Source organism: Microcebus murinus, chromosome 12 (assembly GCF_040939455.1).
Source record: "Microcebus murinus isolate Inina chromosome 12, M.murinus_Inina_mat1.0, whole genome shotgun sequence".
Lineage (NCBI taxonomy): Eukaryota > Metazoa > Chordata > Mammalia > Primates > Cheirogaleidae > Microcebus > Microcebus murinus.
Window position 1 is genome coordinate 1,838,575 of NC_134115.1, and position 24,773 is coordinate 1,863,347.

A 24,773-nucleotide genomic window follows, 5' to 3' on the forward strand; every position below is an offset into this window, starting at 1 on the left:
TAGCTCTTGGGAGGCCGAGGCGGGCGGATTGCTCAAGGTCAGGAGTTCAAAACCAGCCTGAGCAAGAGCGAGACCCCGTCCCTACTATAAATAGAAAGAAATTAATTGGCCAACTGATATATATATAAAAAATTAGCGGGGCATGGTGGCGCATGCCTGCAGTCCCAGCTACCCGGGAGGCTGAGGCAGAAGGATCACTCGAGCCCAGGAGTTTGAAGTTGCTGTGAGCTAGGCTGACGCCACGGCACTCACTCTAGCCTGGGCAACAAACCCAGACTCTGTCTCAAAAAAAAAAAAAAAATGAATCCGAAGAGAAAAGTAAAAGGAGGCCTGTGGAGCAGGTCTGGGTGTGACTCCGGATCCCCCAACATCAGGTGCCACCACCAAAGATCCCTACGTGTAGCCCATAGAACCCCAAAAGCAACGGGACGAGTTCTGGTCACATACTCCCTCAAAATGACATCCTGGCCTTCTTCTGGAACTCCCTCCCCTCTCAGACTCTCAAGGTTTCCTCCGGCGTGTCCGTTCCCACAGAGCAGACCTTTGGTCTGAGACCTGACAGTCCAGAAGCCACGCATGCTGCCGCGTGGCGGCGGTGTCACGGCTCGGGACAAGAGGAGGCCCCACGGTGCGGGCTGGGGCGCCAGGCACCGCGGCGGGCGCTGAGGGTGGGGGTCACCCCCACCCCGGGCCGCCCCCGCGCTCCCAGAAACGCGACAGAACCAGAGGCAAAAAAAAAAAAAAAAAAAAAGAAGAAGCCTACGGCACCCGGTATTCCCGGGCGGTCTCCCATCCAAGTTCTAACCAGGCCCGACCCTGCTTAGCTTCCGAGACCAGACGGGATCGGGCGCGTTCGGGGTGGTGTGGCCGTGGACGGTGGAGGGCGCCCCTGCCCCGCTCAAGAAGCCGAGCCTCTCTGCGCTTCCCCGCCGCCTCCTCCCGCCCCAGGCCCCGCGCCGGGCCGGGCCTGTTGAGTTCGCCGGCCGGGTCCGGCGGGCTCCGAGGGACGGGGGTGACAGGCGGGGCGGGCAGGGAGCGGCGGGCCGAGGTTGGGGGCTGTCTCTCTATACACACACACTCACACTCACTCACTCACTCACACTCACACAAGATGCGCCTCCACGGCTGGACCCACCAAGGTGGAGACCTTCCAGCCCCCCTCCTCTCCTCGCCTGGCCTCCTTCACCTCCCCGCCCCCACCCCCAGCGCGCCGCGGCCGCTGACTGCGCACGGGGTGGGCGGGGCGCTCGCCCTTTGACCCCAGCCAGGGGCCGCCCTCCCCCACAACCCCTTTCAGCTGCGCCGCCCACCCTGTGGCCCTGCGGCCGCCTATTCCCCCGGGCCAGGGCTGGGGCACAGCACACGGGGGAGGGGAGCCAGTGTATGGGGCGTCTCTCTCTCTCTCTCTCTCTCTCTCTCTCTCTCTCTCTCTCTCTCTCCCCCCCCCCCGGATGTGTCCCATGGGTGGGGTGGGGTGGCGTGGTTTGTGGGGCGCTGAAGAAATCAGTCCCCTCCATCTCCTCCCTCTGGAAAACACCCAAGCCCTTGGAGAACTGCCCGCACCGCTACCGTGGGGGCCGGGACCCTCCTCTGTGTCCTCCTGTGGCCCAGTCCAAGGGGCCTGGGCCTGGCCGGGGCTGCATTGGACCCCAACCACCCTGGCGTGTGGACTCGCTAAAAATCGGCGATTAGATATTGGATTCCAGCGTCATTGAGGTCATTTCACTAATGAGTGCACCGCAAAGAGTTTCCTAATCCATCTGTGAGGGTGGCAACCGAAAGAGAATTTGAAAGCTGACAGAATAGGCGAGGAAAGGCATAGGAGATTTCCACACCCAGTAAGGAAGCCTTTCCCGAAGTGGAAGAAAGAAACGAGCAAACAGAGACACCGGTAGCCCGCCCGGATGAGAGTCTGCCCCTGAGAGAAAGTACCCTGACCAGGTTCACCCGCGGGTGGGTGGGTGGCGAGCTAGCGGCATTCAGAAGAGCGAGGCCCGCAGTCTGTGCAGAAGACACCTGCACTCGGGTGTGTGTGGCGGCACAATTCACAAGCAGCTCCAGATGTTAATCCAAGGAGAAGCCAGGGAGTTCCCAACGCCCCAGGTGTCCTCAGCCCACGACTGGCTGCTGTGGGAATGCGAAGCCCGGCTCCTTGTCTCAGAGCGGGGCAACCAGGAGGTGTGATGTCCACCCAGGGGTTCCCAGGAGGATCAGGCTGAAGCTGGGACTTGGCCTGAAAGTGTCCCCTCGCATGGCCACCCCCTTCCCCTTCCTGCTCCTCTACTCCTGGTGCCCCTCCATCCAGGGGCCAGACCTTAAAGAGTCACCCGCAAGAGAATCCTGGTCCCAAAGGAGCCTTCTGGGGGACCCGTGCTGAGAGAGGTTGTGGGCATGGCCCGCTGGGGCTCTGCCCGACCCAGGGCTGAGAGATGCAACCTCCCAGCTCTGGGTCCCTGCAGGAAGTGTTGGCAAGCACAGGGCCAGTCCTCCAAAGGCCCAGGTGCAGGGAGCCCAGGCCAAGCAGCCTGTGGAAGAAGCCACATGCTGTGCCACCCCGGGGAACACGACTGCAGGCCACGGCCCTTCCCACCTCCTCCTCCTCCTCCTCCTCCTCCTCCTCCTCCTCCCACCCCGCCCCCGCCCCCGCCCCCACATGGCACAGGGCCCAGAGACACCTCAGACACTTGCTACCCAAAGTGCAAAGGGCATCAGTTGCTCCTCCAAAGCCCCCGCCCAGCAGACCGCGTTGTCCAGCCAGCCCCCGGGCCTCCCTGGGGTGCCCAGCACAAAAGTGCAGACACCCACCGGACCCTCAATCTCAGTTTTCGGATGTTTTTGCCACTCTAAGGACCCGCAGGCCAGCTGGGCCTTCTGGCAGGACAGAGAGCCCCGGAATCCGACGTGGAGAGCTGAGTGTACGTCCCCATGAGGAGGCGGTCCCCACCTCCGCGGCTATCCCCTTGCGGGGAGCGGCAGCCGCGGGGCCTCAGAGAAGACACCAGGCTGGGCCCCCACGGCACAGCGGGAGCACGTCCCCCGCAGGCCACTTAGCGACGGCGGCCAGCCGGCGGACGGTTGGGTTGCGCGAGACGCTGCGGCCGCCCTGCTACCGGGTTCCTGGGAGGGCGTCCTGGAACCAGCGTCCACACCAAGCCCTTGGAAGGCCCAGGCGACAGAGGAGCCCCGTCAGGCAGGGGCCGAGGACGGTGACGGCCCGGGCGGGGAGGAGCGTGTCAGGCAGGGGCAGAGGACGGTGACAGGTGACAGGCCGGGCGGGAAGGAGTCAGTCAGGCAGGGGCCGTGGAGGAGACGGGCTGGGTAAGGGTTAGGGTTAGAGTCAGGGCACAAGTCACAATCGCAAAGACCTGGAAGCCACCCGAGTGCCCATCGACCCACGAGTGGGTAAATAAAATGTGGCGCGTGGACACCACGGAGTGCTATTCGGCTATGAGGAGCAGCGGTGAGAGGGCACCTCTCCTGGTTCTCCTGGCCAGAGCTGGAACCCGTTCCAGTAAGCCAAGTATCCCAAGAATGGACACACGAGCACCACGTGCTCGCGCTCACCAGCAAATGGGTACGAACCGATGGACACCTAAGTGGACACAGAGGAATCACCTTCTTCGGGTGGGTGTCGGGCGGGTGGGGGGAGGGGATGGGCATACACATCCATTAGGAATGGGGTGGGTGCGCACCGACTGGGGGATGGGCGCACTTGAAGCTCTGACCCGAGGGGGGAGGCTGGGAGAGGGCAACGCACCGCACCCGACCTTAACATTGGTGCCCCCACAATATGCTGGAACAACATGAGAGGTAAATGAATAAGAACACGGGGCGGAGGGGGGCACGGGCAACACATGTCACCTTAATACTTGGACTCCCATCATCTGCTTGAAAAGAGAGAGAAAAGAAAATGCAATAATAGAGATAAGAGACACTTTTTAAAAATAATGAATCCGGCCGGGCGCTGTGGCTCACGCCTGTAATCCTAGCTCTTGGGAGGCCGAGGCGGGCGGATTGCTCAAGGTCAGGAGTTCAAAACCAGCCTGAGCAAGAGCGAGACCCCGTCCCTACTATAAATAGAAAGAAATTAATTGGCCAACTGATATATATATAAAAAATTAGCGGGGCATGGTGGCGCATGCCTGCAGTCCCAGCTACCCGGGAGGCTGAGGCAGAAGGATCACTCGAGCCCAGGAGTTTGAAGTTGCTGTGAGCTAGGCTGACGCCACGGCACTCACTCTAGCCTGGGCAACAAACCCAGACTCTGTCTCAAAAAAAAAAAAAAAAAAATGAATCCGAAGAGAAAAGTAAAAGGAGGCCTGTGGAGCAGGTCTGGGTGTGACTCCGGATCCCCCAACATCAGGTGCCACCACCAAAGATCCCTACGTGTAGCCCATAGAACCCCAAAAGCAACGGGACGAGTTCTGGTCACATACTCCCTCAAAATGACATCCTGGCCTTCTTCTGGAACTCCCTCCCCTCTCAGACTCTCAAGGTTTCCTCCGGCGTGTCCGTTCCCACAGAGCAGACCTTTGGTCTGAGACCTGACAGTCCAGAAGCCACGCATGCTGCCGCGTGGCGGCGGTGTCACGGCTCGGGACAAGAGGAGGCCCCACGGTGCGGGCTGGGGCGCCAGGCACCGCGGCGGGCGCTGAGGGTGGGGGTCACCCCCACCCCGGGCCGCCCCCGCGCTCCCAGAAACGCGACAGAACCAGAGGCAAAAAAAAAAAAAAAAAAAAAAGAAGAAGCCTACGGCACCCGGTATTCCCGGGCGGTCTCCCATCCAAGTTCTAACCAGGCCCGACCCTGCTTAGCTTCCGAGACCAGACGGGATCGGGCGCGTTCGGGGTGGTGTGGCCGTGGACGGTGGAGGGCGCCCCTGCCCCGCTCAAGAAGCCGAGCCTCTCTGCGCTTCCCCGCCGCCTCCTCCCGCCCCAGGCCCCGCGCCGGGCCGGGCCTGTTGAGTTCGCCGGCCGGGTCCGGCGGGCTCCGAGGGACGGGGGTGACAGGCGGGGCGGGCAGGGAGCGGCGGGCCGAGGTTGGGGGCTGTCTCTCTATACACACACACTCACACTCACTCACTCACTCACACTCACACAAGATGCGCCTCCACGGCTGGACCCACCAAGGTGGAGACCTTCCAGCCCCCCTCCTCTCCTCGCCTGGCCTCCTTCACCTCCCCGCCCCCACCCCCAGCGCGCCGCGGCCGCTGACTGCGCACGGGGTGGGCGGGGCGCTCGCCCTTTGACCCCAGCCAGGGGCCGCCCTCCCCCACAACCCCTTTCAGCTGCGCCGCCCACCCTGTGGCCCTGCGGCCGCCTATTCCCCCGGGCCAGGGCTGGGGCACAGCACACGGGGGAGGGGAGCCAGTGTATGGGGCGTCTCTCTCTCTCTCTCTCTCTCTCTCTCTCTCTCTCTCTCTCTCTCTCCCCCCACCCCCGGATGTGTCCCATGGGTGGGGTGGGGTGGCGTGGTTTGTGGGGCGCTGAAGAAATCAGTCCCCTCCATCTCCTCCCTCTGGAAAACACCCAAGCCCTTGGAGAACTGCCCGCACCGCTACCGTGGGGGCCGGGACCCTCCTCTGTGTCCTCCTGTGGCCCAGTCCAAGGGGCCTGGGCCTGGCCGGGGCTGCATTGGACCCCAACCACCCTGGCGTGTGGACTCGCTAAAAATCGGCGATTAGATATTGGATTCCAGCGTCATTGAGGTCATTTCACTAATGAGTGCACCGCAAAGAGTTTCCTAATCCATCTGTGAGGGTGGCAACCGAAAGAGAATTTGAAAGCTGACAGAATAGGCGAGGAAAGGCATAGGAGATTTCCACACCCAGTAAGGAAGCCTTTCCCGAAGTGGAAGAAAGAAACGAGCAAACAGAGACACCGGTAGCCCGCCCGGATGAGAGTCTGCCCCTGAGAGAAAGTACCCTGACCAGGTTCACCCGCGGGTGGGTGGGTGGCGAGCTAGCGGCATTCAGAAGAGCGAGGCCCGCAGTCTGTGCAGAAGACACCTGCACTCGGGTGTGTGTGGCGGCACAATTCACAAGCAGCTCCAGATGTTAATCCAAGGAGAAGCCAGGGAGTTCCCAACGCCCCAGGTGTCCTCAGCCCACGACTGGCTGCTGTGGGAATGCGAAGCCCGGCTCCTTGTCTCAGAGCGGGGCAACCAGGAGGTGTGATGTCCACCCAGGGGTTCCCAGGAGGATCAGGCTGAAGCTGGGACTTGGCCTGAAAGTGTCCCCTCGCATGGCCACCCCCTTCCCCTTCCTGCTCCTCTACTCCTGGTGCCCCTCCATCCAGGGGCCAGACCTTAAAGAGTCACCCGCAAGAGAATCCTGGTCCCAAAGGAGCCTTCTGGGGGACCCGTGCTGAGAGAGGTTGTGGGCATGGCCCGCTGGGGCTCTGCCCGACCCAGGGCTGAGAGATGCAACCTCCCAGCTCTGGGTCCCTGCAGGAAGTGTTGGCAAGCACAGGGCCAGTCCTCCAAAGGCCCAGGTGCAGGGAGCCCAGGCCAAGCAGCCTGTGGAAGAAGCCACATGCTGTGCCACCCCGGGGAACACGACTGCAGGCCACGGCCCTTCCCACCTCCTCCTCCTCCTCCTCCTCCTCCTCCTCCTCCTCCCACCCCGCCCCCGCCCCCGCCCCCACATGGCACAGGGCCCAGAGACACCTCAGACACTTGCTACCCAAAGTGCAAAGGGCATCAGTTGCTCCTCCAAAGCCCCCGCCCAGCAGACCGCGTTGTCCAGCCAGCCCCCGGGCCTCCCTGGGGTGCCCAGCACAAAAGTGCAGACACCCACCGGACCCTCAATCTCAGTTTTCGGATGTTTTTGCCACTCTAAGGACCCGCAGGCCAGCTGGGCCTTCTGGCAGGACAGAGAGCCCCGGAATCCGACGTGGAGAGCTGAGTGTACGTCCCCATGAGGAGGCGGTCCCCACCTCCGCGGCTATCCCCTTGCGGGGAGCGGCAGCCGCGGGGCCTCAGAGAAGACACCAGGCTGGGCCCCCACGGCACAGCGGGAGCACGTCCCCCGCAGGCCACTTAGCGACGGCGGCCAGCCGGCGGACGGTTGGGTTGCGCGAGACGCTGCGGCCGCCCTGCTACCGGGTTCCTGGGAGGGCGTCCTGGAACCAGCGTCCACACCAAGCCCTTGGAAGGCCCAGGCGACAGAGGAGCCCCGTCAGGCAGGGGCCGAGGACGGTGACGGCCCGGGCGGGGAGGAGCGTGTCAGGCAGGGGCAGAGGACGGTGACAGGTGACAGGCCGGGCGGGAAGGAGTCAGTCAGGCAGGGGCCGTGGAGGAGACGGGCTGGGTAAGGGTTAGGGTTAGAGTCAGGGCACAAGTCACAATCGCAAAGACCTGGAAGCCACCCGAGTGCCCATCGACCCACGAGTGGGTAAATAAAATGTGGCGCGTGGACACCACGGAGTGCTATTCGGCTATGAGGAGCAGCGGTGAGAGGGCACCTCTCCTGGTTCTCCTGGCCAGAGCTGGAACCCGTTCCAGTAAGCCAAGTATCCCAAGAATGGACACACGAGCACCACGTGCTCGCGCTCACCAGCAAATGGGTACGAACCGATGGACACCTAAGTGGACACAGAGGAATCACCTTCTTCGGGTGGGTGTCGGGCGGGTGGGGGGAGGGGATGGGCATACACATCCATTAGGAATGGGGTGGGTGCGCACCGACTGGGGGATGGGCGCACTTGAAGCTCTGACCCGAGGGGGGAGGCTGGGAGAGGGCAACGCACCGCACCCGACCTTAACATTGGTGCCCCCACAATATGCTGGAACAACATGAGAGGTAAATGAATAAGAACACGGGGCGGAGGGGGGCACGGGCAACACATGTCACCTTAATACTTGGACTCCCATCATCTGCTTGAAAAGAGAGAGAAAAGAAAATGCAATAATAGAGATAAGAGACACTTTTTAAAAATAATGAATCCGGCCGGGCGCTGTGGCTCACGCCTGTAATCCTAGCTCTTGGGAGGCCGAGGCGGGCGGATTGCTCAAGGTCAGGAGTTCAAAACCAGCCTGAGCAAGAGCGAGACCCCGTCCCTACTATAAATAGAAAGAAATTAATTGGCCAACTGATATATATATAAAAAATTAGCGGGGCATGGTGGCGCATGCCTGCAGTCCCAGCTACCCGGGAGGCTGAGGCAGAAGGATCACTCGAGCCCAGGAGTTTGAAGTTGCTGTGAGCTAGGCTGACGCCACGGCACTCACTCTAGCCTGGGCAACAAACCCAGACTCTGTCTCAAAAAAAAAAAAAAAAAATGAATCCGAAGAGAAAAGTAAAAGGAGGCCTGTGGAGCAGGTCTGGGTGTGACTCCGGATCCCCCAACATCAGGTGCCACCACCAAAGATCCCTACGTGTAGCCCATAGAACCCCAAAAGCAACGGGACGAGTTCTGGTCACATACTCCCTCAAAATGACATCCTGGCCTTCTTCTGGAACTCCCTCCCCTCTCAGACTCTCAAGGTTTCCTCCGGCGTGTCCGTTCCCACAGAGCAGACCTTTGGTCTGAGACCTGACAGTCCAGAAGCCACGCATGCTGCCGCGTGGCGGCGGTGTCACGGCTCGGGACAAGAGGAGGCCCCACGGTGCGGGCTGGGGCGCCAGGCACCGCGGCGGGCGCTGAGGGTGGGGGTCACCCCCACCCCGGGCCGCCCCCGCGCTCCCAGAAACGCGACAGAACCAGAGGCAAAAAAAAAAAAAAAAAAAAAAGAAGAAGCCTACGGCACCCGGTATTCCCGGGCGGTCTCCCATCCAAGTTCTAACCAGGCCCGACCCTGCTTAGCTTCCGAGACCAGACGGGATCGGGCGCGTTCGGGGTGGTGTGGCCGTGGACGGTGGAGGGCGCCCCTGCCCCGCTCAAGAAGCCGAGCCTCTCTGCGCTTCCCCGCCGCCTCCTCCCGCCCCAGGCCCCGCGCCGGGCCGGGCCTGTTGAGTTCGCCGGCCGGGTCCGGCGGGCTCCGAGGGACGGGGGTGACAGGCGGGGCGGGCAGGGAGCGGCGGGCCGAGGTTGGGGGCTGTCTCTCTATACACACACACTCACACTCACTCACTCACTCACACTCACACAAGATGCGCCTCCACGGCTGGACCCACCAAGGTGGAGACCTTCCAGCCCCCCTCCTCTCCTCGCCTGGCCTCCTTCACCTCCCCGCCCCCACCCCCAGCGCGCCGCGGCCGCTGACTGCGCACGGGGTGGGCGGGGCGCTCGCCCTTTGACCCCAGCCAGGGGCCGCCCTCCCCCACAACCCCTTTCAGCTGCGCCGCCCACCCTGTGGCCCTGCGGCCGCCTATTCCCCCGGGCCAGGGCTGGGGCACAGCACACGGGGGAGGGGAGCCAGTGTATGGGGCGTCTCTCTCTCTCTCTCTCTCTCTCTCTCTCTCTCTCTCTCTCTCTCTCCCCCCACCCCCGGATGTGTCCCATGGGTGGGGTGGGGTGGCGTGGTTTGTGGGGCGCTGAAGAAATCAGTCCCCTCCATCTCCTCCCTCTGGAAAACACCCAAGCCCTTGGAGAACTGCCCGCACCGCTACCGTGGGGGCCGGGACCCTCCTCTGTGTCCTCCTGTGGCCCAGTCCAAGGGGCCTGGGCCTGGCCGGGGCTGCATTGGACCCCAACCACCCTGGCGTGTGGACTCGCTAAAAATCGGCGATTAGATATTGGATTCCAGCGTCATTGAGGTCATTTCACTAATGAGTGCACCGCAAAGAGTTTCCTAATCCATCTGTGAGGGTGGCAACCGAAAGAGAATTTGAAAGCTGACAGAATAGGCGAGGAAAGGCATAGGAGATTTCCACACCCAGTAAGGAAGCCTTTCCCGAAGTGGAAGAAAGAAACGAGCAAACAGAGACACCGGTAGCCCGCCCGGATGAGAGTCTGCCCCTGAGAGAAAGTACCCTGACCAGGTTCACCCGCGGGTGGGTGGGTGGCGAGCTAGCGGCATTCAGAAGAGCGAGGCCCGCAGTCTGTGCAGAAGACACCTGCACTCGGGTGTGTGTGGCGGCACAATTCACAAGCAGCTCCAGATGTTAATCCAAGGAGAAGCCAGGGAGTTCCCAACGCCCCAGGTGTCCTCAGCCCACGACTGGCTGCTGTGGGAATGCGAAGCCCGGCTCCTTGTCTCAGAGCGGGGCAACCAGGAGGTGTGATGTCCACCCAGGGGTTCCCAGGAGGATCAGGCTGAAGCTGGGACTTGGCCTGAAAGTGTCCCCTCGCATGGCCACCCCCTTCCCCTTCCTGCTCCTCTACTCCTGGTGCCCCTCCATCCAGGGGCCAGACCTTAAAGAGTCACCCGCAAGAGAATCCTGGTCCCAAAGGAGCCTTCTGGGGGACCCGTGCTGAGAGAGGTTGTGGGCATGGCCCGCTGGGGCTCTGCCCGACCCAGGGCTGAGAGATGCAACCTCCCAGCTCTGGGTCCCTGCAGGAAGTGTTGGCAAGCACAGGGCCAGTCCTCCAAAGGCCCAGGTGCAGGGAGCCCAGGCCAAGCAGCCTGTGGAAGAAGCCACATGCTGTGCCACCCCGGGGAACACGACTGCAGGCCACGGCCCTTCCCACCTCCTCCTCCTCCTCCTCCTCCTCCTCCTCCTCCTCCCACCCCGCCCCCGCCCCCGCCCCCACATGGCACAGGGCCCAGAGACACCTCAGACACTTGCTACCCAAAGTGCAAAGGGCATCAGTTGCTCCTCCAAAGCCCCCGCCCAGCAGACCGCGTTGTCCAGCCAGCCCCCGGGCCTCCCTGGGGTGCCCAGCACAAAAGTGCAGACACCCACCGGACCCTCAATCTCAGTTTTCGGATGTTTTTGCCACTCTAAGGACCCGCAGGCCAGCTGGGCCTTCTGGCAGGACAGAGAGCCCCGGAATCCGACGTGGAGAGCTGAGTGTACGTCCCCATGAGGAGGCGGTCCCCACCTCCGCGGCTATCCCCTTGCGGGGAGCGGCAGCCGCGGGGCCTCAGAGAAGACACCAGGCTGGGCCCCCACGGCACAGCGGGAGCACGTCCCCCGCAGGCCACTTAGCGACGGCGGCCAGCCGGCGGACGGTTGGGTTGCGCGAGACGCTGCGGCCGCCCTGCTACCGGGTTCCTGGGAGGGCGTCCTGGAACCAGCGTCCACACCAAGCCCTTGGAAGGCCCAGGCGACAGAGGAGCCCCGTCAGGCAGGGGCCGAGGACGGTGACGGCCCGGGCGGGGAGGAGCGTGTCAGGCAGGGGCAGAGGACGGTGACAGGTGACAGGCCGGGCGGGAAGGAGTCAGTCAGGCAGGGGCCGTGGAGGAGACGGGCTGGGTAAGGGTTAGGGTTAGAGTCAGGGCACAAGTCACAATCGCAAAGACCTGGAAGCCACCCGAGTGCCCATCGACCCACGAGTGGGTAAATAAAATGTGGCGCGTGGACACCACGGAGTGCTATTCGGCTATGAGGAGCAGCGGTGAGAGGGCACCTCTCCTGGTTCTCCTGGCCAGAGCTGGAACCCGTTCCAGTAAGCCAAGTATCCCAAGAATGGACACACGAGCACCACGTGCTCGCGCTCACCAGCAAATGGGTACGAACCGATGGACACCTAAGTGGACACAGAGGAATCACCTTCTTCGGGTGGGTGTCGGGCGGGTGGGGGGAGGGGATGGGCATACACATCCATTAGGAATGGGGTGGGTGCGCACCGACTGGGGGATGGGCGCACTTGAAGCTCTGACCCGAGGGGGGAGGCTGGGAGAGGGCAACGCACCGCACCCGACCTTAACATTGGTGCCCCCACAATATGCTGGAACAACATGAGAGGTAAATGAATAAGAACACGGGGCGGAGGGGGGCACGGGCAACACATGTCACCTTAATACTTGGACTCCCATCATCTGCTTGAAAAGAGAGAGAAAAGAAAATGCAATAATAGAGATAAGAGACACTTTTTAAAAATAATGAATCCGGCCGGGCGCTGTGGCTCACGCCTGTAATCCTAGCTCTTGGGAGGCCGAGGCGGGCGGATTGCTCAAGGTCAGGAGTTCAAAACCAGCCTGAGCAAGAGCGAGACCCCGTCCCTACTATAAATAGAAAGAAATTAATTGGCCAACTGATATATATATAAAAAATTAGCGGGGCATGGTGGCGCATGCCTGCAGTCCCAGCTACCCGGGAGGCTGAGGCAGAAGGATCACTCGAGCCCAGGAGTTTGAAGTTGCTGTGAGCTAGGCTGACGCCACGGCACTCACTCTAGCCTGGGCAACAAACCCAGACTCTGTCTCAAAAAAAAAAAAAAAATGAATCCGAAGAGAAAAGTAAAAGGAGGCCTGTGGAGCAGGTCTGGGTGTGACTCCGGATCCCCCAACATCAGGTGCCACCACCAAAGATCCCTACGTGTAGCCCATAGAACCCCAAAAGCAACGGGACGAGTTCTGGTCACATACTCCCTCAAAATGACATCCTGGCCTTCTTCTGGAACTCCCTCCCCTCTCAGACTCTCAAGGTTTCCTCCGGCGTGTCCGTTCCCACAGAGCAGACCTTTGGTCTGAGACCTGACAGTCCAGAAGCCACGCATGCTGCAGCGTGGCGGCGGTGTCACGGCTCGGGACAAGAGGAGGCCCCACGGTGCGGGCTGGGGCGCCAGGCACCGCGGCGGGCGCTGAGGGTGGGGGTCACCCCCACCCCGGGCCGCCCCCGCGCTCCCAGAAACGCGACAGAACCAGAGGCAAAAAAAAAAAAAAAAAAAAAGAAGAAGCCTACGGCACCCGGTATTCCCGGGCGGTCTCCCATCCAAGTTCTAACCAGGCCCGACCCTGCTTAGCTTCCGAGACCAGACGGGATCGGGCGCGTTCGGGGTGGTGTGGCCGTGGACGGTGGAGGGCGCCCCTGCCCCGCTCAAGAAGCCGAGCCTCTCTGCGCTTCCCCGCCGCCTCCTCCCGCCCCAGGCCCCGCGCCGGGCCGGGCCTGTTGAGTTCGCCGGCCGGGTCCGGCGGGCTCCGAGGGACGGGGGTGACAGGCGGGGCGGGCAGGGAGCGGCGGGCCGAGGTTGGGGGCTGTCTCTCTATACACACACACTCACACTCACTCACTCACTCACACTCACACAAGATGCGCCTCCACGGCTGGACCCACCAAGGTGGAGACCTTCCAGCCCCCCTCCTCTCCTCGCCTGGCCTCCTTCACCTCCCCGCCCCCACCCCCAGCGCGCCGCGGCCGCTGACTGCGCACGGGGTGGGCGGGGCGCTCGCCCTTTGACCCCAGCCAGGGGCCGCCCTCCCCCACAACCCCTTTCAGCTGCGCCGCCCACCCTGTGGCCCTGCGGCCGCCTATTCCCCCGGGCCAGGGCTGGGGCACAGCACACGGGGGAGGGGAGCCAGTGTATGGGGCGTGTCTCTCTCTCTCTCTCTCTCTCTCTCTCTCTCTCTCTCTCTCTCTCCCCCCCCCCCCCGGATGTGTCCCATGGGTGGGGTGGGGTGGCGTGGTTTGTGGGGCGCTGAAGAAATCAGTCCCCTCCATCTCCTCCCTCTGGAAAACACCCAAGCCCTTGGAGAACTGCCCGCACCGCTACCGTGGGGGCCGGGACCCTCCTCTGTGTCCTCCTGTGGCCCAGTCCAAGGGGCCTGGGCCTGGCCGGGGCTGCATTGGACCCCAACCACCCTGGCGTGTGGACTCGCTAAAAATCGGCGATTAGATATTGGATTCCAGCGTCATTGAGGTCATTTCACTAATGAGTGCACCGCAAAGAGTTTCCTAATCCATCTGTGAGGGTGGCAACCGAAAGAGAATTTGAAAGCTGACAGAATAGGCGAGGAAAGGCATAGGAGATTTCCACACCCAGTAAGGAAGCCTTTCCCGAAGTGGAAGAAAGAAACGAGCAAACAGAGACACCGGTAGCCCGCCCGGATGAGAGTCTGCCCCTGAGAGAAAGTACCCTGACCAGGTTCACCCGCGGGTGGGTGGGTGGCGAGCTAGCGGCATTCAGAAGAGCGAGGCCCGCAGTCTGTGCAGAAGACACCTGCACTCGGGTGTGTGTGGCGGCACAATTCACAAGCAGCTCCAGATGTTAATCCAAGGAGAAGCCAGGGAGTTCCCAACGCCCCAGGTGTCCTCAGCCCACGACTGGCTGCTGTGGGAATGCGAAGCCCGGCTCCTTGTCTCAGAGCGGGGCAACCAGGAGGTGTGATGTCCACCCAGGGGTTCCCAGGAGGATCAGGCTGAAGCTGGGACTTGGCCTGAAAGTGTCCCCTCGCATGGCCACCCCCTTCCCCTTCCTGCTCCTCTACTCCTGGTGCCCCTCCATCCAGGGGCCAGACCTTAAAGAGTCACCCGCAAGAGAATCCTGGTCCCAAAGGAGCCTTCTGGGGGACCCGTGCTGAGAGAGGTTGTGGGCATGGCCCGCTGGGGCTCTGCCCGACCCAGGGCTGAGAGATGCAACCTCCCAGCTCTGGGTCCCTGCAGGAAGTGTTGGCAAGCACAGGGCCAGTCCTCCAAAGGCCCAGGTGCAGGGAGCCCAGGCCAAGCAGCCTGTGGAAGAAGCCACATGCTGTGCCACCCCGGGGAACACGACTGCAGGCCACGGCCCTTCCCACCTCCTCCTCCTCCTCCTCCTCCTCCTCCTCCTCCTCCCACCCCGCCCCCGCCCCCGCCCCCACATGGCACAGGGCCCAGAGACACCTCAGACACTTGCTACCCAAAGTGCAAAGGGCATCAGTTGCTCCTCCAAAGCCCCCGCCCAGCAGACCGCGTTGTCCAGCCAGCCCCCGGGCCTCCCTGGGGTGCCCAGCACAAAAGTGCAGACACCCACCGGACCCTCAATCTCAGTTTTCGGATGTTTTTGCCACTCTAAGGACCCGCAGGCCAGCTGGGCCTTCTGGCAGGACAGAGAGCCCCGGAATCCGACGTGGAGAGCTGAGTGTACGTCCCCATGAGGAGGCGGTCCCCACCTCCGCGGCTATCCCCTTGCGGGGAGCGGCAGCCGCGGGGCCTCAGAGAAGACACCAGGCTGGGCCCCCACGGCACAGCGGGAGCACGTCCCCCGCAGGCCACTTAGCGACGGCGGCCAGCCGGCGGACGGTTGGGTTGCGCGAGACGCTGCGGCCGCCCTGCTACCGGGTTCCTGGGAGGGCGTCCTGGAACCAGCGTCCACACCAAGCCCTTGGAAGGCCCAGGCGACAGAGGAGCCCCGTCAGGCAGGGGCCGAGGACGGTGACGGCCCGGGCGGGGAGGAGCGTGTCAGGCAGGGGCAGAGGACGGTGACAGGTGACAGGCCGGGCGGGAAGGAGTCAGTCAGGCAGGGGCCGTGGAGGAGACGGGCTGGGTAAGGGTTAGGGTTAGAGTCAGGGCACAAGTCACAATCGCAAAGACCTGGAAGCCACCCGAGTGCCCATCGACCCACGAGTGGGTAAATAAAATGTGGCGCGTGGACACCACGGAGTGCTATTCGGCTATGAGGAGCAGCGGTGAGAGGGCACCTCTCCTGGTTCTCCTGGCCAGAGCTGGAACCCGTTCCAGTAAGCCAAGTATCCCAAGAATGGACACACGAGCACCACGTGCTCGCGCTCACCAGCAAATGGGTACGAACCGATGGACACCTAAGTGGACACAGAGGAATCACCTTCTTCGGGTGGGTGTCGGGCGGGTGGGGGGAGGGGATGGGCATACACATCCATTAGGAATGGGGTGGGTGCGCACCGACTGGGGGATGGGCGCACTTGAAGCTCTGACCCGAGGGGGGAGGCTGGGAGAGGGCAACGCACCGCACCCGACCTTAACATTGGTGCCCCCACAATATGCTGGAACAACATGAGAGGTAAATGAATAAGAACACGGGGCGGAGGGGGGCACGGGCAACACATGTCACCTTAATACTTGGACTCCCATCATCTGCTTGAAAAGAGAGAGAAAAGAAAATGCAATAATAGAGATAAGAGACACTTTTTAAAAATAATGAATCCGGCCGGGCGCTGTGGCTCACGCCTGTAATCCTAGCTCTTGGGAGGCCGAGGCGGGCGGATTGCTCAAGGTCAGGAGTTCAAAACCAGCCTGAGCAAGAGCGAGACCCCGTCCCTACTATAAATAGAAAGAAATTAATTGGCCAACTGATATATATATAAAAAATTAGCGGGGCATGGTGGCGCATGCCTGCAGTCCCAGCTACCCGGGAGGCTGAGGCAGAAGGATCACTCGAGCCCAGGAGTTTGAAGTTGCTGTGAGCTAGGCTGACGCCACGGCACTCACTCTAGCCTGGGCAACAAACCCAGACTCTGTCTCAAAAAAAAAAAAAAAAATGAATCCGAAGAGAAAAGTAAAAGGAGGCCTGTGGAGCAGGTCTGGGTGTGACTCCGGATCCCCCAACATCAGGTGCCACCACCAAAGATCCCTACGTGTAGCCCATAGAACCCCAAAAGCAACGGGACGAGTTCTGGTCACATACTCCCTCAAAATGACATCCTGGCCTTCTTCTGGAACTCCCTCCCCTCTCAGACTCTCAAGGTTTCCTCCGGCGTGTCCGTTCCCACAGAGCAGACCTTTGGTCTGAGACCTGACAGTCCAGAAGCCACGCATGCTGCCGCGTGGCGGCGGTGTCACGGCTCGGGACAAGAGGAGGCCCCACGGTGCGGGCTGGGGCGCCAGGCACCGCGGCGGGCGCTGAGGGTGGGGGTCACCCCCACCCCGGGCCGCCCCCGCGCTCCCAGAAACGCGACAGAACCAGAGGCAAAAAAAAAAAAAAGAAGAAGCCTACGGCACCCGGTATTCCCGGGCGGTCTCCCATCCAAGTTCTAACCAGGCCCGACCCTGCTTAGCTTCCGAGACCAGACGGGATCGGGCGCGTTCGGGGTGGTGTGGCCGTGGACGGTGGAGGGCGCCCCTGCCCCGCTCAAGAAGCCGAGCCTCTCTGCGCTTCCCCGCCGCCTCCTCCCGCCCCAGGCCCCGCGCCGGGCCGGGCCTGTTGAGTTCGCCGGCCGGGTCCGGCGGGCTCCGAGGGACGGGGGTGACAGGCGGGGCGGGCAGGGAGCGGCGGGCCGAGGTTGGGGGCTGTCTCTCTATACACACACACTCACACTCACTCACTCACTCACACTCACACAAGATGCGCCTCCACGGCTGGACCCACCAAGGTGGAGACCTTCCAGCCCCCCTCCTCTCCTCGCCTGGCCTCCTTCACCTCCCCGCCCCCACCCCCAGCGCGCCGCGGCCGCTGACTGCGCACGGGGTGGGCGGGGCGCTCGCCCTTTGACCCCAGCCAGGGGCCGCCCTCCCCCACAACCCCTTTCAGCTGCGCCGCCCACCCTGTGGCCCTGCGGCCGCCTATTCCCCCGGGCCAGGGCTGGGGCACAGCACACGGGGGAGGGGAGCCAGTGTATGGGGCGTCTCTCTCTCTCTCTCTCTCTCTCTCTCTCTCTCTCTCTCTCTCTCTCTCCCCCCGGATGTGTCCCATGGGTGGGGTGGGGTGGCGTGGTTTGTGGGGCGCTGAAGAAATCAGTCCCCTCCATCTCCTCCCTCTGGAAAACACCCAAGCCCTTGGAGAACTGCCCGCACCGCTACCGTGGGGGCCGGGACCCTCCTCTGTGTCCTCCTGTGGCCCAGTCCAAGGGGCCTGGGCCTGGCCGGGGCTGCATTGGACCCCAACCACCCTGGCGTGTGGACTCGCTAAAAATCGGCGATTAGATATTGGATTCCAGCGTCATTGAGGTCATTTCACTAATGAGTGCACCGCAAAGAGTTTCCTAATCCATCTGTGAGGGTGGCAACCGAAAGAGAATTTGAAAGCTGACAGAATAGGCGAGGAAAGGCATAGGAGATTTCCACACCCAGTAAGGAAGCCTTTCCCGAAGTGGAAGAAAGAAACGAGCAAACAGAGACACCGGTAGCCCGCCCGGATGAGAGTCTGCCCCTGAGAGAAAGTACCCTGACCAGGTTCACCCGCGGGTGGGTGGGTGGCGAGCTAGCGGCATTCAGAAGAGCGAGGCCCGCAGTCTGTGCAGAAGACACCTGCACTCGGGTGTGTGTGGCGGCACAATTCACAAGCAGCTCCAGATGTTAATCCAAGGAGAAGCCAGGGAGTTCCCAACGCCCCAGGTGTCCTCAGCCCACGACTGGCTGCTGTGGGAATGCGAAGCCCGGCTCCTTGTCTCAGAGCGGGGCAACCAGGAGGTGTGATGTCCACCCAGGGGTTCCCAGGAGGATCAGGCTGAAGCTGGGACTTGGCCTGAAAGTGTCCCCTCGCATGGCCACCCCCTTCCCCTTCCTGCTCCTCTACTCCTGGTGCCCCTCCATCCAGGGGCCAGACCTTAAAGAGTCACCCGCAAGAGAATCCTGGTCCCAAAGGAGCCTTCTGGGGGACCCGTGCTGAGAGAGGTTGTGGGCATGGCCCGCTGGGGCTCTGCCCGACCCAGGGCTGAGAGATGCAACCTCCCAGCTCTGGGTCCCTGCAGGAAGTGTTGGCAAGCACAGGGCCAGTCCTCCAAAGGCCCAGGTGCAGGGAGCCCAGGCCAAGCAGCCTGTGGAAGAAGCCACATGCTGTGCCACCCCGGGGAACACGACTGCAGGCCACGGCCCTTCCCACCTCCTCCTCCTCCTCCTCCTCCTCCTCCCACCCCGCCCCCGCCCCCGCCCCCACATGGCACAGGGCCCAGAGACACCTCAGACACTTGCTACCCAAAGTGCAAAGGGCATCAGTTGCTCCTCCAAAGCCCCCGCCCAGCAGACCGCGTTGTCCAGCCAGCCCCCGGGCCTCCCTGGGGTGCCCAGCACAAAAGTGCAGACACCCACCGGACCCTCAATCTCAGTTTTCGGATGTTTTTGCCACTCTAAGGACCCGCAGGCCAGCTGGGCCTTCTGGCAGGACAGAGAGCCCCGGAATCCGACGTGGAGAGCTGAGTGTACGTCCCCATGAGGAGGCGGTCCCCACCTCCGCGGCTATCCCCTTGCGGGGAGCGGCAGCCGCGGGGCCTCAGAGAAGACACCAGGCTGGGCCCCCACGGCACAGCGGGAGCACGTCCCCCGCAGGCCACTTAGCGACGGCGGCCAGCCGGCGGACGGTTGGGTTGCGCGAGACGCTGCGGCCGCCCTGCTACCGGGTTCCTGGGAGGGCGTCCTGGAACCAGCGTCCACACCAAGCCCTTGGAAGGCCCAGGCGACAGAGGAGCCCCGTCAGGCAGGGGCCGAGGACGGTGACGGCCCGGGCGGGGAGGAGCGTGTCAGGCAGGGGCAGAGGACGGTGACAGGTGACAGGCCGGGCGGGAAGGAGTCAGTCAGGCAGGGGCCGTGGAGGAGACGGGCTGGGTAAGGGTTAGGGTTAGAGTCAGGGCACAAGTCACAATCGCAAAGACCTGGAAGCCACCCGAGTGCCCATCGACCCACGAGTGGGTAAATAAAATGTGGCGCGTGGACACCACGGAGTGCTATTCGGCTATGAGGAGCAGCGGTGAGAGGGCACCTCTCCTGGTTCTCCTGGCCAGAGCTGGAACCCGTTCCAGTAAGCCAAGTATCCCAAGAATGGACACACGAGCACCACGTGCTCGCGCTCACCAGCAAATGGGTACGAACCGATGGACACCTAAGTGGACACAGAGGAATCACCTTCTTCGGGTGGGTGTCGGGCGGGTGGGGGGAGGGGATGGGCATACACATCCATTAGGAATGGGGTGGGTGCGCACCGACTGGGGGATGGGCGCACTTGAAGCTCTGACCCGAGGGGGGAGGCTGGGAGAGGGCAACGCACCGCACCCGACCTTAACATTGGTGCCCCCACAATATGCTGGAACAACATGAGAGGTAAATGAATAAGAACACGGGGGGGAGGGGGGCACGGGCAACACATGTCACCTTAATACTTGGACTCCCATCATCTGCTTGAAAAGAGAGAGAAAAGAAAATGCAATAATAGAGATAAGAGACACTTTTTAAAAATAATGAATCCGGCCGGGCGCTGTGGCTCACGCCTGTAATCCTAGCTCTTGGGAGGCCGAGGCGGGCGGATTGCTCAAGGTCAGGAGTTCAAAACCAGCCTGAGCAAGAGCGAGACCCCGTCTCTACTATAAATAGAAAGAAATTAATTGGCCAACTGATATATATATAAAAAATTAGCGGGGCATGGTGGCGCATGCCTGCAGTCCCAGCTACCCGGGAGGCTGAGGCAGAAGGATCACTCGAGCCCAGGAGTTTGAAGTTGCTGTGAGCTAGGCTGACGCCACGGCACTCACTCTAGCCTGGGCAACAAACCCAGACTCTGTCTCAAAAAAAAAAAAAAAAAAATGAATCCGAAGAGAAAAGTAAAAGGAGGCCTGTGGAGCAGGTCTGGGTGTGACTCCGGATCCCCCAACATCAGTTGCCACCACCAAAGATCCCTACGTGTAGCCCATAGAACCCCAAAAGCAACGGGACGAGTTCTGGTCACATACTCCCTCAAAATGACATCCTGGCCTTCTTCTGGAACTCCCTCCCCTCTCAGACTCTCAAGGTTTCCTCCGGCGTGTCCGTTCCCACAGAGCAGACCTTTGGTCTGAGACCTGACAGTCCAGAAGCCACGCATGCTGCCGCGTGGCGGCGGTGTCACGGCTCGGGACAAGAGGAGGCCCCACGGTGCGGGCTGGGGCGCCAGGCACCGCGGCGGGCGCTGAGGGTGGGGGTCACCCCCACCCCGGGCCGCCCCCGCGCTCCCAGAAACGCGACAGAACCAGAGGCAAAAAAAAAAAAAAAAAAAAAGAAGAAGCCTACGGCACCCGGTATTCCCGGGCGGTCTCCCATCCAAGTTCTAACCAGGCCCGACCCTGCTTAGCTTCCGAGACCAGACGGGATCGGGCGCGTTCGGGGTGGTGTTGCCGTGGACGGCGGAGGGCGCCCCTGCCCCGCTCAAGAAGCCGAGCCTCTCTGCGCTTCCCCGCCGCCTCCTCCCGCCCCAGGCCCCGCGCCGGGCCGGGCCTGTTGAGTTCGCCGGCCGGGTCCGGCGGGCTCCGAGGGACGGGGGTGACAGGCGGGGCGGGCAGGGAGCGGCGGGCCGAGGTTGGGGGCTGTCTCTCTATACACACACACTCACACTCACTCACTCACTCACACTCACACAAGATGCGCCTCCACGGCTGGACCCACCAAGGTGGAGACCTTGCAGCCCCCCTCCTCTCCTCGCCTGGCCTCCTTCACCTCCCCGCCCCCACCCCCAGCGCGCCGCGGCCGCTGACTGCGCACGGGGTGGGCGGGGCGCTCGCCCTTTGACCCCAGCCAGGGGCCGCCCTCCCCCACAACCCCTTTCAGCTGCGCCGCCCACCCTGTGGCCCTGCGGCCGCCTATTCCCCCGGGCCAGGGCTGGGGCACAGCGCACGGGGGAGGGGAGCCAGTGTATGGGGCGTCTCTCTCTCTCTCTCTCTCTCTCTCTCTCTCTCTTTCTCGGGATGTGTCCCATGGGTGGGGTGGGGTGGCGTGGTTTGTGGGGCGCTGAAGAAATCAGTCCCCTCCATCTCCTCCCTCTGGAAAACACCCAAGCCCTTGGAGAACTGCCCGCACCGCTACCGTGGGGGCCGGGACCCTCCTCTGTGTCCTCCTGTGGCCCAGTCCAAGGGGCCTGGGCCTGGCCGGGGCTGCATTGGACCCCAACCACCCTGGCGTGTGGACTCGCTAAAAATCGGCGATTAGATATTGGATTCCAGCGTCATTGAGGTCATTTCACTAAGGAGTGCACCGCAAAGAGTTTCCTAATCCATCTGTGAGGGTGGCAACCGAAAGAGAATTTGAAAGCTGACAGAATAGGCGAGGAAAGGCATAGGAGATTTCCACACCCAGTAAGGAAGCCTTTCCCGAAGTGGAAGAAAGAAACGAGCAAACAGAGACACCGGTAGCCCGCCCGGATGAGAGTCTGCCCCTGAGAGAAAGTACCCTGACCAGGTTCACCCGCGGGTGGGTGGGTGGCGAGCTAGCGGCATTCAGAAGAGCGAGGCCCGCAGTCTGTGCAGAAGACACCTGCACTCGGGTGTGTGTGGCGGCACAATTCACAAGCAGCTCCAGATGTTAATCCAAGGAGAAGCCAGGGAGTTCCCAACGCCCCAGGTGTCCTCAGCCCACGACTGGCTGCTGTGGGAATGCGAAGCCCAGCTCCTTGTCTCAGAGCGGGGCAACCAGGAGGTGTGATGTCCACCCAGGGGTTCCCAGGAGGATCAGGCTGAAGCTGGGACTTGGCCTGAAAGTGTCCCCTCGCATGGCCACCCCCTTCCCCTTCCTGCTCCTCTACTCCTGGTGCCCCTCCATCCAGGGGCCAGACCTTAAAGAGTCACCCGCAAGAGAATCCTGGTCCCAAAGGAGCCTTCTGGGGGACCCGTGCTGAGAGAGGTTGTGGGCATGGCCCGCTGGGGCTCTGCCCGACCCAGGGCTGAGAGATGCAACCTCCCAGCTCTGGGTCCCTGCAGGAAGTGTTGGCAAGCACAGGGCCAGTCCTCCAAAGGCCCAGGTGCAGGGAGCCCAGGCCAAGCAGCCTGTGGAAGAAGCCACATGCTGTGCCACCCCGGGGAACACGACTGCAGGCCACGGCCCTTCCCACCTCCTCCTCCTCCTCCTCCTCCTCCTCCTCCTCCTCCCACCCCGCCCCCGCCCCCGCCCCCACATGGCACAGGGCCCAGAGACACCTCAGACACTTGCTACCCAAAGTGCAAAGGGCATCAGTTGCTCCTCCAAAGCCCCCGCCCAGCAGACCGCGTTGTCCAGCCAGCCCCCGGGCCTCCCTGGGGTGCCCAGCACAAAAGTGCAGACACCCACCGGACCCTCAATCTCAGTTTTCGGATGTTTTTGCCACTCTAAGGACCCGCAGGCCAGCTGGGCCTTCTGGCAGGACAGAGAGCCCCGGAATCCGACGTGGAGAGCTGAGTGTACGTCCCCATGAGGAGGCGGTCCCCACCTCCGCGGCTATCCCCTTGCGGGGAGCGGCAGCCGCGGGGCCTCAGAGAAGACACCAGGCTGGGCCCCCACGGCACAGCGGGAGCACGTCCCCCGCAGGCCACTTAGCGACGGCGGCCAGCCGGCGGACGGTTGGGTTGCGCGAGACGCTGCGGCCGCCCTGCTACCGGGTTCCTGGGAGGGCGTCCTGGAACCAGCGTCCACACCAAGCCCTTGGAAGGCCCAGGCGACAGAGGAGCCCCGTCAGGCAGGGGCCGAGGACGGTGACGGCCCGGGCGGGGAGGAGCGTGTCAGGCAGGGGCAGAGGACGGTGACAGGTGACAGGCCGGGCGGGAAGGAGTCAGTCAGGCAGGGGCCGTGGAGGAGACGGGCTGGGTAAGGGTTAGGGTTAGAGTCAGGGCACAAGTCACAATCGCAAAGACCTGGAAGCCACCCGAGTGCCCATCGACCCACGAGTGGGTAAATAAAATGTGGCGCGTGGACACCACGGAGTGCTATTCGGCTATGAGGAGCAGCGGTGAGAGGGCACCTCTCCTGGTTCTCCTGGCCAGAGCTGGAACCCGTTCCAGTAAGCCAAGTATCCCAAGAATGGACACACGAGCACCACGTGCTCGCGCTCACCAGCAAATGGGTACGAACCGATGGACACCTAAGTGGACACAGAGGAATCACCTTCTTCGGGTGAGTGTCGGGCGGGTGGGGGGAGGGGATGGGCATACACATCCATTAGGAATGGGGTGGGTGCGCACCGACTGGGGGATGGGCGCACTTGAAGCTCTGACCCGAGGGGGGAGGCTGGGAGAGGGCAACGCACCGCACCCGACCTTAACATTGGTGCCCCCACAATATGCTGGAACAACATGAGAGGTAAATGAATAAGAACACGGGGGGGAGGGGGGCACGGGCAACACATGTCACCTTAATACTTGGACTCCCATCATCTGCTTGAAAAGAGAGAGAAAAGAAAATGCAATAATAGAGATAAGAGACACTTTTTAAAAATAATGAATCCGGCCGGGCGCTGTGGCTCACGCCTGTAATCCTAGCTCTTGGGAGGCCGAGGCGGGCGGATTGCTCAAGGTCAGGAGTTCAAAACCAGCCTGAGCAAGAGCGAGACCCCGTCTCTACTATAAATAGAAAGAAATTAATTGGCCAACTGATATATATATAAAAAATTAGCGGGGCATGGTGGCGCATGCCTGCAGTCCCAGCTACCCGGGAGGCTGAGGCAGAAGGATCACTCGAGCCCAGGAGTTTGAAGTTGCTGTGAGCTAGGCTGACGCCACGGCACTCACTCTAGCCTGGGCAACAAACCCAGACTCTGTCTCAAAAAAAAAAAAAAAAAAATGAATCCGAAGAGAAAAGTAAAAGGAGGCCTGTGGAGCAGGTCTGGGTGTGACTCCGGATCCCCCAACATCAGTTGCCACCACCAAAGATCCCTACGTGTAGCCCATAGAACCCCAAAAGCAACGGGACGAGTTCTGGTCACATACTCCCTCAAAATGACATCCTGGCCTTCTTCTGGAACTCCCTCCCCTCTCAGACTCTCAAGGTTTCCTCCGGCGTGTCCGTTCCCACAGAGCAGACCTTTGGTCTGAGACCTGACAGTCCAGAAGCCACGCATGCTGCCGCGTGGCGGCGGTGTCACGGCTCGGGACAAGAGGAGGCCCCACGGTGCGGGCTGGGGCGCCAGGCACCGCGGCGGGCGCTGAGGGTGGGGGTCACCCCCACCCCGGGCCGCCCCCGCGCTCCCAGAAACGCGACAGAACCAGAGGCAAAAAAAAAAAAAAAAAAAAAGAAGAAGCCTACGGCACCCGGTATTCCCGGGCGGTCTCCCATCCAAGTTCTAACCAGGCCCGACCCTGCTTAGCTTCCGAGACCAGACGGGATCGGGCGCGTTCGGGGTGGTGTGGCCGTGGAC

The 24,773-nt window shown here is 62.2% G+C and overlaps 7 pseudogenes; all 7 read right to left on the minus strand.

Annotated features, from left to right (window-relative positions):
- Positions 1-756: 756 nt before the first annotated feature.
- LOC142874471 (uncharacterized) lies at positions 757-875 on the minus strand (annotated as a pseudogene).
- A 3,871-nt stretch (positions 876-4,746) lies between these two features.
- LOC142874472 (uncharacterized) lies at positions 4,747-4,865 on the minus strand (annotated as a pseudogene).
- A 3,871-nt stretch (positions 4,866-8,736) lies between these two features.
- LOC142874475 (uncharacterized) lies at positions 8,737-8,855 on the minus strand (annotated as a pseudogene).
- A 3,868-nt stretch (positions 8,856-12,723) lies between these two features.
- On the minus strand, positions 12,724-12,842 carry LOC142874476 (uncharacterized; annotated as a pseudogene).
- A 3,863-nt stretch (positions 12,843-16,705) lies between these two features.
- Positions 16,706-16,824, minus strand: LOC142874477 (uncharacterized; annotated as a pseudogene).
- Positions 16,825-20,682: 3,858 nt separating this feature from the next.
- Positions 20,683-20,801, minus strand: LOC142874513 (uncharacterized; annotated as a pseudogene).
- Positions 20,802-24,654: 3,853 nt separating this feature from the next.
- LOC142874478 (uncharacterized) lies at positions 24,655-24,773 on the minus strand (annotated as a pseudogene).